Below are 13,370 nucleotides of genomic sequence, written 5' to 3'. Positions count from 1 at the left end.
CAGGCTTTGTTGTTCTTCCTCAGCTGCCTGACCAGGGACTCATGGGCAGCAACGACTTCAAGATGAGGTCGCTGGGGTGGAACCTTGGGACTTAGCTCTGCCTCGTTTACTTGTGGCAAAGAGGACCCTTTCAATTAAGAACTGCAGTAACAGAGCATAACCAAATTCCACTTTATTCTAGCATTCCAGCCCTTCAAGCTACTACCACTCTAAAATAGTCCCTTGCATTTGGGTAAACCTTGGAGATTTTGTACTTTCATATATTATCACATTTGAACCTCATATCACCTCCACAAATTAACATATTAAATAACTGTCACTATGTAACAAACCATCCCAAAACCCAGTGGCTTAAAAGTTTTCTCACCAGGCTGCAGGTTTCTTGGGCATAGGCCAATATTAGTTGGACTCGGTCATGACTCTGTGGCAAGCCCAGGAGTTACCTGGTTTAGGCTGGGAGTAGCTGTGTTTCACGTGTTCCTCATCCTCCTCCTAGAACCACAGGCTAACTTGAGCTTATTATTTTTGTGGTGAAGCAGAAATGCAAGAATGGGTAGAAACAGTAATGCCTCTTAAGGCCTGGCCTCATAATTGTCTTACTGTTACTTCCACATTGTCCAATTTGCCAAAGCAAGTTCCATGATCAAACCCAGAGTCAATGGATGGGCGATGGCAGGGGCAAAGAATTAGGGGTCAATAATGCAATTTTTCACAGGTAGCTAGGGCATATATAACTCCTCTCATTTCATAAATGAGAAACCCGTGACCCAGAGAACTGAAATGATTTGCCTAAGGTCACATGGAAAATTCTAATCCTCTCTGTTTTTTGGCAAGACAAATTCCATGATCCCATAATGTATGTGGCTAGGTAAAGGTCCATGGTTCTTTTCTCATCAAGGAGGAATCCTTATGGCCTACTCCTTTTCTCTTTTATGCCCCTGGAATTTGCCTACTTCACAGTCATCACCGTCTACTCTTCCATTTGGACCTGTTTGGGGGTGAAGGATGGATGAAGGTCCTCTATTGAAATGCATAGACACAAAATCTCCCATCCCTGAAACAGACATGCCAATCTCTCCATTTTTAATAAAAATACTAAAAATTAATAAAAAATATTAGATCTTTAAACTAAACATCCCATGTTAGTTGAACCAGAGTGACCTCAAACCTCAATATACCATGGTTCTTTGAAGAATGGGAGGATTATAATTGTCTGAAATCTGTCAACATGGTTTTTGCTGACTCTGAGCTTCACTTAGATGTTAGCAGGTTTAGGCCAGTGTTCTCCTAGCCCTTACCTGACTGCCTTTGTAGAATTTTTGGTTGCCCTCAAATTATGACTCTCCCCCATCCTGCCCAATCTGGTCTGGGTAGAATTTTCATCTGAGCTGCTCAGAGCTAGCCTAAAGAGATGTGAGCTGGTATCTTCAATATAGCCTGCAAGATTTTTTCAGGTGTCTCCATGGCAACCCTGTGTCTCTGGCTTCTGATACACTTGCACTGCTAACTATGGCTTCTGGCATACTAAAGGTAGAAGGTACCATCTGACAAATTCTCCTCCTCGGGGTTTCTGGCCAACATGCACTGGCAATGTGTTTGCCTTATATGAACCTTCTAGACAGAGGTCTCCATGACTCCAGTCTCTGAAAGCCTCTTCCTTTTCCTTAGCATGGTTCTCTCTCTCTTTTTTTTTTTTTTTTTTTTTAAATCTGCAGCCTAACTTCCACAGCTGGTTGATATGGCTGTCTGGCTGTACCATTCAGTGAGGCTCCGTCTAATCTCTTTTGATTCTAAGGGCTAACGTGCCTTATCCAGAGCAACGAGGCAGAGTCCTGATCTCTTTTCCCATACTTCCATGGAAGACTGGAAGACAGATTACTTGCAGTAATTTCCGGAGGCAGAAGGTAAGTGAGTAGCCTCTATAGTTATAGAACCAAGAGGGAATGATTGTTATCCTTGAGCCTTCAAAGATGATAGCTAAATCCAGAGAGAAGTAAATAAGGACAAGTTTGTTAAAAAAAAAAATGCTGCTACTCATAAAGAAACTCGGTACATATCCCCTTGTGGTCCCTGATTATCTTGCTGTCAGTACTAGGGAGATAAAGAAGCAAAGAAATCTGGTTAGGAGCATTGCCATAGATATATTTTCTAATTAATTAATTTTTATTTATTGGCTGTGCTGGGTCTCCATTGCTGTGTGCAGGCTTTTCTCTAGTTGTGATGAATGGGGGCTACTCTCTAGTTGTAGTATACAGGCTTCTCATTGTGGTGGCTTCTTTTGTTGTGGAGCATGGGCTCTAGGGTGCACGGGCTTCAGTAGTCCTGGCGTAGGGGCTTGGTTGCTCCGCAGCATGCGAGATCTTAGTTCCCAAACCAGGGATCAAACCCATGTCTCCTGCATTGTCTAATGGATACTTAACCACTGGACCACCAGGGAAGTCCTGCCATAGATATTTTGCCTCCCTCTTTGGGACGGTCCACCATTGGAATATGAACAGAAAGCAAGAGGTGGCTGGTAGGGTGGCACCACATGTTATGCTTCCTGACTGGCTTGTCTAATCGTTGACCACAGGGTATAATATTAGTAAGTGTGGGATCTTGAGCCAGACTGCTTGGGCTTGAATGTCTTCTGATGTGTGACATTTAGTGAGTTTCTTAATTCTTAGTTATCTCATCTATAAAATGGGCATAATGCAGCCTACTTCATATGGTTGTCATGAGGGTTAAATAAAATAATGTTTCTAAAGCTCTTAGCACCATTATAAGCACTAAATAAATACTAACCATTGTTAACACTAGCTGATGCACATTTTGGGTGGGGACATTTTCAAGAAGGAATTGAGTACAAGAGAACATTGAGATTGTGATATATCTCTTGAGTGCTTCTTTTTCTTTTTTTTGGCCATGCCACACAGCTTATGGGATTTTAGTTTCCTGACCAGGGATTAAACTCATGCCCTCAGTACTAAAAGCACAGAGTCCTAAACACTGGACCACCAGGGAACCCCCAAGTGTCCCTTTTTTAGTAAACTATTAAATATAGTAAAAGCTCCCATCACTAACATCTACTTAACCAATATGGTAGATTCAGTTGATGCTTTTCCCTTCTACTGAAATATATACTGATCAATGCTCAGAGCACAAAGATAGATTATGGGCAGTAAGTCACCCTTCAGTCGACCCATACACTTCTGCTCCCATGTGTCAAGTTGATGCTTACCAAGTTGTTTTCATTATCAGCTGGCACTGTTCATGGAACATATTGCCCTATAGCCAGTGAATTAAATATCATTTCTGTCATATAAGGTCACAAATATATTTAGCTTGATCTGGGGGAAAAAAAAAAAGAATTAGTTGTTTTGTCTCCAAACCTATTTTTGCCAGTTGTACTTGCTAATATAATTAGATAACTTAATGTAAATTTATGAACTATGAATACAAAAGGCAGGCCACTATTTCCACGTGAATGAAGTTCAATTCTTTGGTAAGACTTGATAAAGAAAAGTTACTTTTAAAAACTGCTCTATTGTCGGGGGGGAAAAAAACATGAAGCTGGAAAGCAAATGGGATGTATTCAGGATGTAGTTTATGCAAGAGTCAGAAATTTCAGCCAAAGGAACCACGCTCAGAAAAGGGACCTTGCTTATGTCACATCACCAGATTGCTGAATGAATATGCATTTGTGTGTTTTAGGTTGAAATAAAATGCTTAAGGACCATAAGTATAATTTTATGTGATTCTTCACTCTAATCAATCAAGTACTTGTTATGCAAGAGAGTGTTATATATACAAGAGAGCTTCTACTGTATGGCCAATGTATTGTGTTAAGTAGGGCTTCCCAGGTGGGAAGAATCCGTGGTGAAGAATCCACCTGACAATGCAGGAGACGGGGTGTGATCCCTGGGTTGAGAACATCCCCTGGAGAAGGAAATGTCAACCTGCTCCAGTATTCTTGCCTAGAGAATCCCATGGACAGAGCCTGGCACGCTACATTCCATGGGGTTGCAGAAGAGTCAGACACGACTTAGTGACTAAACAACAACAATTGTGTTAACTAATTTATATGCTCTGGGCTTGAAAGAAAGCCAGTAGAGTCCATTTACCAGCTTTATTGGTGCAAGTTTGTAGTAGGCAGAATAATGCCCCCCCCAAAGATGTCCACATCCTAATCCCTGGAATACGTGAACATGCTGTTATATGCTAGGGGGAAATGAAGCTTGCAGATGGTAGTAATGTTGCTCATCAGTTGACCTTGAGATGGGAAAATTATCTTGGATTCCCTGGGATGTAATCACAAAGGTCCTTACAGGTGGAAGGAGGGAGGCTGAAGGGAGAGTGTTAGAGTGATGTGAGGTAAGAAAGACTTGACCCAAGTTGCTGGCTTTAAAGATAGAAGGAAGGGGCCATAAACAAAGGAATGCAGGCAGCATCTAGAATCTAGAAAGGCAAAGGAATGGATTTTACCCCAGAGCCTCCAGAAAGGAATGCCATTCTGCCAACACTGATTTTAGCCCAGTGAGACATTTTCAAGACTTCTGACCCAGAATAATAAACTTGTGTTGATAAGCTACTAGGATTGTGGTAATTTGTTACAGCAGTAATAAGAAACTATTGTAGACATTGAGCCAAGTTGAAGACAAACAACAAATTGTATCCCCTAACCGTCACCACCACCACCACCACCCCTTCCTGTCCTGCAACTGTGCTTATAGGAAACCTAGTCTCTTCATAATTTCAAGTACCATAGACACATAATTTATACTTAATATCTGGCTCTGGCCTTAGAAGCACCATTTTTTTTTGAACACTTCACAAATTTACATGTCATCCTTGCTTGGAGGCCATGCTAATCTTATCTGTATCATTCCAAATATAGTATATGTACTACTGTAGTGAACACAGAAGCACCATATTTACTAAGTTCCTACCATTTGCCAGGCAGTATGCTAAATTCTGGGCTTTCCTGTGGCTCAGTGGTAAAGAATCTGCCTGCAATGCTGGAAATGAAGGAGACATGGGTTTGATCCATGGGTTGGGAAGATCCCCTGAAGGAGGGCATGGCAACCCACTCCAGTATTCTTGCCTGGAGAATCTCATGGAGAGAAGAGCCTGGTGGGCTATAGTCCATGGGGCTGCAAAAAGTCAGACATGACTGAGCACACACGCATGCATGCTAGATGCTAAGGCCTCCTTTGTAAAAATTATTTTTTAATTTATTTGGCAATGCTGGGTCTTAATTGAAGCATGCAGGATCTTAGTTGCAGCATGTGGAATCTAGTTCCCTGACTAGGGATTGAACCCAGATCCCCTGCATTGGGAACAAGGAGTCTTGGCCACCACATCACCAGGGAAGTCCCCACTAAGGCCTCTTTGATAAACAGCATAAATAAAGATCTATCTTTATGGAGCTCTCAGGCTATTTTCATTATGTCTTCCCATTTCAAAACCTATACTTAACAGGAAGGTGGTTCTCAACATCTTCCTGTTTCTTGACCAAGGAGTACCTAGTTTTCTGTTCATTTGTAAAACAGAGTGTTTGGGGCATTACAAACTCCACTCTTCCTCTAATCCTTTTTTTCAGACTGCTTTGGATTTGGAAGTCCAAGATCTCTTCTTTCACTCATTCACCCATCCTACAAAGTGACTTTCCAGTATTCTATTGTTACAGTCTTCCAACATAAAAATACCAGCAACAAAACAGTTATTTCCACCAAGGAAAGAGGATGACTCCTTCATGCTCCATCTTGCCACATGACCATGTTCACTGTAAGCTTTCCACTCCATTCAGGTGTTTTCCTCCATCCAAAATGGGGGGCCTTATGAACCCCAAGTCTCTCCTATAGATAAGGTCCAGCTCATGCCTACTTTCAACAATATCCTCCCCAGCCATAGCAGCTCATCTTTGCCTCTATAGTGTGCAATTCTGAGTCATGCCCTTGTGCCCCAAATTACTGGTCATTTTGTCCTCTATTACATGTAGCATCTGTGTTTTATTGCCTTCCTTATTGGACACCCCTTCAGTGGTTTCCCACTATCCCAAGAATAAGGTCCAAACTCTTCATCGTATAGCACTATGAGTCATCATGATCTGATGGGCCTGTCTTCCTCTTCACATTCCAGTGCCATTCTCCACCCTTCCCCACCATCCGTCTTAGTCTTGTAAAGCTGCTATGGGAATTGTGGTGTTGGAGAAGACTCTTTTTTATTTTTATTTTTTGGAGAAGACTCTTGAGAGTCCCTTGGACTGCAAGGAGATCCAACCAATCCATCCTAAAGGAGATCAGTCCTGGGTGTTCATTGGAAGGACTGATGCTGAAGCTGAAACTCCAATACTTTGGCCACCTGATGCGAAGAGTTGACTCATTGGAAAAGACCCTGATGCTGGGAGGGATTGGGGGCAGGAAGAGAAGGGTACAGTAGAGGATGAGATGGCTGGATGGCATCACCGACTCGATGGACATGAGTTTGAGTAAACTCTGGATGTTGGTGATGGACAGAGAGACCTGGCGTGCTGCGATTTATGGGGTTGCAAAGAGTCGGACACGACTGAGCGACTGAACTGAACTGAAGGACATTCATATTATTGTGGAACTCTTACCATCATCCATCTCCTGAGTTTTTCACTTGTCTAAACTGAAACTCTGTCCCCATTAAATACTAAATGCCCATTCCCCCTCCCCACCCCACCCCCAGCCCCTGGCATCTCTCAATATACTTTCTGACTCTGTGAATTCGACTGTTCTAGGTGTTGCGTTTAAGAGGAAGTCACTTACAGAACAAAACAAAACAAAAAAACTATGTTCTTTCTGCCCTCCTCACATACCACATTAACAATCAGCTATAGAAGAAACTGCTGAAACTTCTGGTCCACTTGGCCTGTCTTCTCCTCCAAAACCAGGAAGCAGTACAGCAAGAGAAGAGCTTCATTTCTGAAGTTCAAGTGCTCTCTCTCATGTACCGTTGTTGTTGTTGTTCAGTTGCTCAGTTGTATCTGACTCTTTGCAACCCCATGGACTGCAGCACGCCAGGCTTCCCTGTCCTTCACTATCTCCTGGAGTTTGCTCAAACTCATGTCCATTGAGTCAATGATGCCATCCAACCATCTCATCCTCTGTCTTCCCCTTCTCCTCCTGCCCTCAATTTTTCCCAGCATCGGGGTCTTTTCCAATGAGTCGGCTCATGTGCCATTTGAAGTATATGAAGTGTGTTTGTCACTCAGTCATGTCTGACTCCTTGTGACCCCATGGACTGCAGTCTGCAAAGCTCCTCTGTCTGTAGAATTCTCTAGGCAAGAACACTGGAGTGGGTTGCCATGTCCTTTTTCAGGGGATCTTCCCAACCCAGGGATCAAACTCAGATCTCACACATTGCAGGCAGATTCCTTACCATCTGAGCCACCAGGGAAGCCCTCATGTACCATAGCCTTGGACAGAAGTTCAGCATGCTGTGTATGAGTCCTGTGATAAGACAACCATCAAAGGGTAAAATGTTTATGGAAAGTGGATCGGGATGTAGAAACAAGAACTCTAATTTGGATTTGAGGTAAATACTGAATGAACTCCCTTTATACTTGGCCTTTCCTGTACACTTGATATTAGGAGGCCATACAGAGTCCCTCCAAGAGCTCAGTACAATAAATTCCTCTGCTGAAGGCTTTCTACTTAGAGCAGAAGCTGAGATTGAACGTGTTTCACTCGGTAGATGAGGGATCTGTCTATTGCACCCATCTCTGGCTTCTATCTTCTCTTACTTCAAAAAAGTATCCTGGTAAACAGCAATCTGGACCCTTAAGTATGATACTAGAAGCAGAAGCTTGAAGGGTTCTCCAGAGGTTATTTTATTTCTACCAGGCAGGATCTAAGGTAAAGATGGCAAACAGTAGTTTCATGCCCACTCCATGTGTGAGAGTAACTGCCTAGAACAATATAGTGAATAGAATTATGTGGCCACTGTTGGGTTCTGCAGGAAAGAATGCCAGAATTGATTAGTGATGTCTGCCATGGACATGAAAATTTGCCAGCAAATGATCTACTTTTTTGGCTTGGAGCTATTAGCTCCTTAACCTGATTGCACACAAATCACAGGAAGCTTTTTTAAAAATACTGCCACCTGGAGTCCACCCCAGATTAATTAAATTAAATTTCTCTGGAGGTAAGATTCAGCTGTCCCAGCATCCAAGGTTGAGGACCACTGCTCTGTACCATCGCAGATATAAAGAAGACCTAACTCAGTAGTCCTCAAGTGTACTTTATCCAACAAGGACATGCCAGGCTGGTTGTTTAAGAATTGTCTGAGTAACTTGTTAAATTGGAGGTTCCTGGGACCAAATCCTCAGACTTTGAATTTGGAAGTACAGGGATAGGTCTCAAGAATTTGTATTTTTGAAAACTTCACGGGAGGAAGCTGATATGCAACCAGGTTTGGAAACCACTGTCCTAAGCTCTTCTTTTATTTATTATAATTTATTTATTTTAATTGGAGGATAATTACTTTATAATATTGTGATGGTTTTTACCATACATCAATATGAATCAGTCATACATATACATGTGTCCCCCTCCATTCTGAACTCACATCCCACCTCCCCCCCACCTCATCCCTCCAAGTTGTCACAGAGCACTGGTTTTGGGTGCCCTGAGTCATACATCAAACTCCCACTGGCTATCTATTTTTACATATGGTAATGTATATGTTTCAATGCTATTCTCTCAAATCACCCCACCCTTTCCTTCTCCCACTGAGTCCAAAAGTCTATTCTTGATGTCTGTGTCTCCTTTGCATGCTCTTCTTAATGCCTCGAATGAATGACAGCTCTGAGGAGAATCATGTACTCTGGGACAGTGGCTTTCAACCCTGACTGTGCATCAGCATTTCCTGGGAAACTTAAGAATAAGAACAGTTGTTATTGTTGTTTGGTCACTAAGTCATGTCTGACTCTTTGCAACCCTCTAGACTGTAGCCCACCAGACTCCTCTGTCCATAGGATTCTCCAGGCAAGAATACTAGAGTAGGTGGCCATGCCCTCTTCCAGGGGATCTCCACCACTCAGGAATGGAACCTGGGTCTCCTGCTTGGCAGGCAGATTCTTTACCACTGAGCCACCTTGGAAACCCTAGGGACACCAGTGCTTGAGTCTAACTCCAGATCAATTAAATCAGACTCTCTAAAATAGAACTTGGATGGTTCTAATGTGTAGCTAACACCCTAAGAAAAGCTGCTTTACGAAGTAGGATGCAGGAACCTCATTTGGAAAGTTTATCAGGTAGATTTCATTTCTCTTTTGCTATGGATTTTGTCCCTGACTTAGTCTATTGCTTTGACTTGATGTTAGGTGGTAGAACCCCTTCTGTTTCTCAAACCTTGTTTACCCACTAGAATCTATCATTTATTATGGTTATGTTGGTCTTATGGGTCTTCCTGGACCAAGTAAACATTGGCTGCAGTGGCTTACTCATTTTTTTTTACACAAATAGCTACTGTGTGTATCTGAGTGTTTATAAAATGTAGATTCCAATATCTCTACCTCCATAGAGAAAGGTTTATGAGGATCATTTTTTTAAATTTTTTATTTAGATAATCAAATTAAAATTAGGGTAATTGATGCTTTTAAGTGATAGAGTCATTGTAAAGATAAAGTTGTATTTCAAGTGAGAGGCCTTTGAGGGCCCTCACTGTGAATTAGTAGGAGCAAAAAAATCAGCTTAACTTACCCATCCATGACTGGCTCTTGTAGGGGAGAAAAAAGTTTTCCTTGATCCTCTTAGTGTCCTTGGCTGGGTCTAAATTACACTGACAGAGACAGAGCAGCAGGGGAAAAGTATACAAATTAATTTAAGTTTTACATGATATGAGAATCTTTAGAAGGAACCGGAGACACCAAGGAGCAGTTACACTTGTGTTTTAGGCTAGGTTTGATGAAGAGTGGGCAGTTGTATAGAAATATGATAAGAAGTATGAGGTAAGTGTAATAAACTGGAGAACACTTAGCAAGGCCTGTTTGTTCAGATTCTTCTTGGCATCTCTTTGTCTTTGAAGACAAGGATGCTCCTTTCCCCTGGGTATGGGGAGGTCATCTCTCACATGAGGGTTTTACGATCTGTTTCAGGGGAGAAGGGTGGGGGAAGGTCAGAGTGACCTTCCTATGTCTGCTGTTGTCTCAGATTCCTTCAGCTTAAAATAGTCATTATGCCGAGGTTCCATATTTGGGGGGTAGCATGCCCTGTACCCCATCACCCTGTTGGTCCTTTCTGAAGCAAATGGAATCTCTCTGATTTCTTTTTTTAGAAGCTAGACAACCACAGATAGAGCCAGTCTGGCAGGGATGATCTCACCAGACTTGGTAAGCTTTTCAGAATACAGTAGGACTCCTCTTATTCCCCAAAATGCATGTTTGAAAAATTCCATCTATTTCCTCACTTAGACTTGACTTTCCCTCATTAGTGATTAATATACTTGGTTTAAACATTCCCTCATCAGATCCATGTTTTCAAGTATAAACAGAGCTAACCCATTAAGTCCCCAATACCTCCAATATGTACTCTCAGGAAGGAAGAGCCATGATTATCTTGGTGAAGAAATGATACATAAAAGAGAGGTTAAAAGGACCTCACACAGGCTTCCCTGCTGGCTCAGATAAAGAATCTGCCTACAATGCAGGAGACCCAGATTTGATCCCTGGGTTGGGAGGGAAGATCCCATAGAGAAGGAAATGGCAACCCCTCCAGTATTCTTGCCTGAAGAATTCCATGGACAGAGGAGCCTGGCAGGCTGCAAAGAGGTCACAGAAGGAGCCTAAGGCTTTGAGGACGAACTCCTCTTTAATGCAAGTTGTTTTTTCCTTGTGCTTCTCATTTTAGGACTTCCTTGCAGCGGTAACCTGTTTTAAAAATCAATATGAGTCCTTCAAAGAGACAATTGGGCCCTTACCCCTTAAGAATAAGGGTATAGAGTCTTTCTGGGGGTGGGGTCATGGGGAATGAGACAGGCCTGGGACCTGGGACCCTTGGCTGCAGTGCTGCAATGCTTGCAACTGAACACACATTTCCTCCAGAAACAAAATACAAGGAGACTATGTTGTTGTTTGTGTGTTGTTTAGTCCCTAAGTTGTGTCTGACTCTTTGCAACCCCAGGAGCCCACCAGGCTCCTCTGTCCATGGAATTTCCCAGGCAAGAATACTGGAGTGGGTTGCCTGCCATTTCCTTCTCCAGGGGATCTTCCCTACCCAAGGGTCAAACCCATGTCCTGCATCCCCTGCATTGGCAGGAGGATTCTTTACCATTGAGCCACCAAGGAAGCCCACAAAGAAACTAAATGGGAGTAAAAATAACTGCATGTATGCATAGTTAGGGCAAATTCTGGACAAAACATAGAAAGAGACCAGAAAAACCCAACTGCTACTTTTGAGGAGCCTGCAGCAAAAGCAAGGGGTCAGGAGCAAAAGCAGGGTACTGTGCATGCCCCCTGCACACAACACCAGCTAAGGGATGAGCGAATCACCTAAGCCACCCTCCCTCACTGACCCTTGAACATACCCCTACCCTCATCCCATATAATGAACAAGCTTTCCCCCCATCCTCAGGGAGCAAGCAAGCAAGAGAACCTGCTATTTCTTCTTGATCCCCTCCTGCTGCAGCAGGGGCCCAATAAAACCTTGCCTGAAAAAAGAAAACTGACGTGAGTCCTTTGAGAAACAGTGTGCTGGGACCCAGCCATCTCTGTAGCCCCAGCACCTGGTTCAGGGTAGTTGAGGGAATAGCAGCCAATGAAAATGTACCATCGCAGAACTACCATGGGAGGTTTTGGATCCAGCCTTGGACCCAGCCAAATAAGTCCCAGCAGCCAAACTTCTGAAGGACAGCCTAATAGTCCTTATAAACAAGACCACTTCCTTTCCCCCCTGCCCATGGAAAACAGGACCCAATAAACCCCTCGCTGGTGCAGTATCCCCATCCACGTGCTCAGAGAATAGACCATTGTATTTTTGCCAAGAGCTGACTATCCAGTGAATAATCTGTTCCTATACATTTACACTCAGTGTGGAGTATCCTAGGACATGTTTATACTCAAGAAAGGTTAGTATTAACATTGTGTCAAGGGATTAATCTGTTTTAATTGCAAATGTCAAGAATAAACCCCCTTCTTTGGGGCCTAGATGTATGACTTTGGTTAAATATTTATAGATCACTTGGAATGTTTACCCTTCATTCTGGAGCTAGGTATTTACTTGCATAATTGCATACTCTTCCCCAGCCTCCTACCCCATTCAGTGTTCTCCTGATGTTTTCTCTCTATAAGGAGCAACAGGGAGATAATGGGCATACCTGGCTACCGGAATAGAGCCACTGATATTGGGGGCTGCTGACCCCAAGCTAGTAGAGTAACCAGAAAAATACTCTAGGTATATTACAAGGGTCATGGAATGAGGAGGGGTCTCGGAATCAGAAATCCTGGATTCTAGTCCCCAATCTGCTATCAGTTAGCTGTGTGACCTTTGCTGGGCCTCAGTTTCCTCATCAAGAAAACAAAAGAGGTGAATTTGAAATTTTAAAATTTCTTCCAGCTCTGAATCCTCATGGAAATACTCTCTAAGCCATTTTGAAAGCCCTACCCACTCCAGGTGTGATACCCAGGCCCTCTGGAGCAGAGCCATTCTATAGAACTTTCTCCATGATGGAAATGCAATGTCTAATAAGGTAGCCTCTTCATTTCAGTTCAGTTCAGTTCAAATGCTCAGGCGTGGCTGACTCTTTGTGACCCAATGGACTGCAGCACGCCAGGCTTCCCTGTCCATCACCAACTCCCAGAGTTTACCCAAACTCAAGTCCATTGAGTCAGTGATGCCATCCAACCATCTCATCCTCTGTTGTCCCTTGCCCTCAATCTTTCCCAGCATCAGGGTCTTTTCAAATGAGTCAGCTCTTCACATCAGGTGGCCAAAGTATTGGAGTTTCAGCTTCAGCATCAGTCCTTCCAGTGAATACCCAGGACTGATCTCCTTTAGGATGGACTGGTTGGATCTCCTTGCAGTCCAAGGGACTCTCAAAAGTCTTCTCCAACACCACAGTTCAAAAGCATCAATTATTTGGCACTCAGCTTTCTTTACAGTCCAACTCTCACATCCATACATGACTACTGGAAAAACCATAGCCTTGACTAGACAGACCTTTTTGGCAAAGTAATGTCTCTGCTTTTTAATATGCTATCTAGGTTGGTCATAACTTTCCTTCCAAGGAGTAAGCGTCTTTTAATTTCATGGCTGCAATCACCATGTGCAGTGATTTTGGAGCCCCAAAAAATAAAGTCTGTCACTGTTTCCACTGTTTTCCCATCTATTTGCCAGGAAGTGATGGGACCCGATGCCATGATCTTA

The 13,370-nt window shown here is 43.0% G+C and overlaps 1 protein-coding gene and 1 non-coding gene across 4 annotated transcripts in view; one reads left to right on the top strand and one right to left on the bottom strand.

Moving 5' to 3' along the window:
- The window catches only part of COL4A6 (collagen type IV alpha 6 chain), a 320,391-nt gene that overhangs the window by 185,719 nt on the left and 121,302 nt on the right, over positions 1 to 13,370 (top strand). The window lies entirely within an intron of this gene.
- On the bottom strand, positions 4,794 to 4,900 carry LOC133053288 (U6 spliceosomal RNA). The gene has a single exon (XR_009692215.1). It is a non-coding gene; the product is annotated as a U6 spliceosomal RNA (small nuclear RNA).

The sequence above is a fragment of the Dama dama genome, chromosome X (assembly GCF_033118175.1).
Source record: "Dama dama isolate Ldn47 chromosome X, ASM3311817v1, whole genome shotgun sequence".
Taxonomy (NCBI): Eukaryota; Metazoa; Chordata; class Mammalia; order Artiodactyla; family Cervidae; genus Dama; species Dama dama.
Note: the sequence above shows the minus strand (reverse complement) of the source record. Positions and strands in the feature narration are given on the sequence as shown.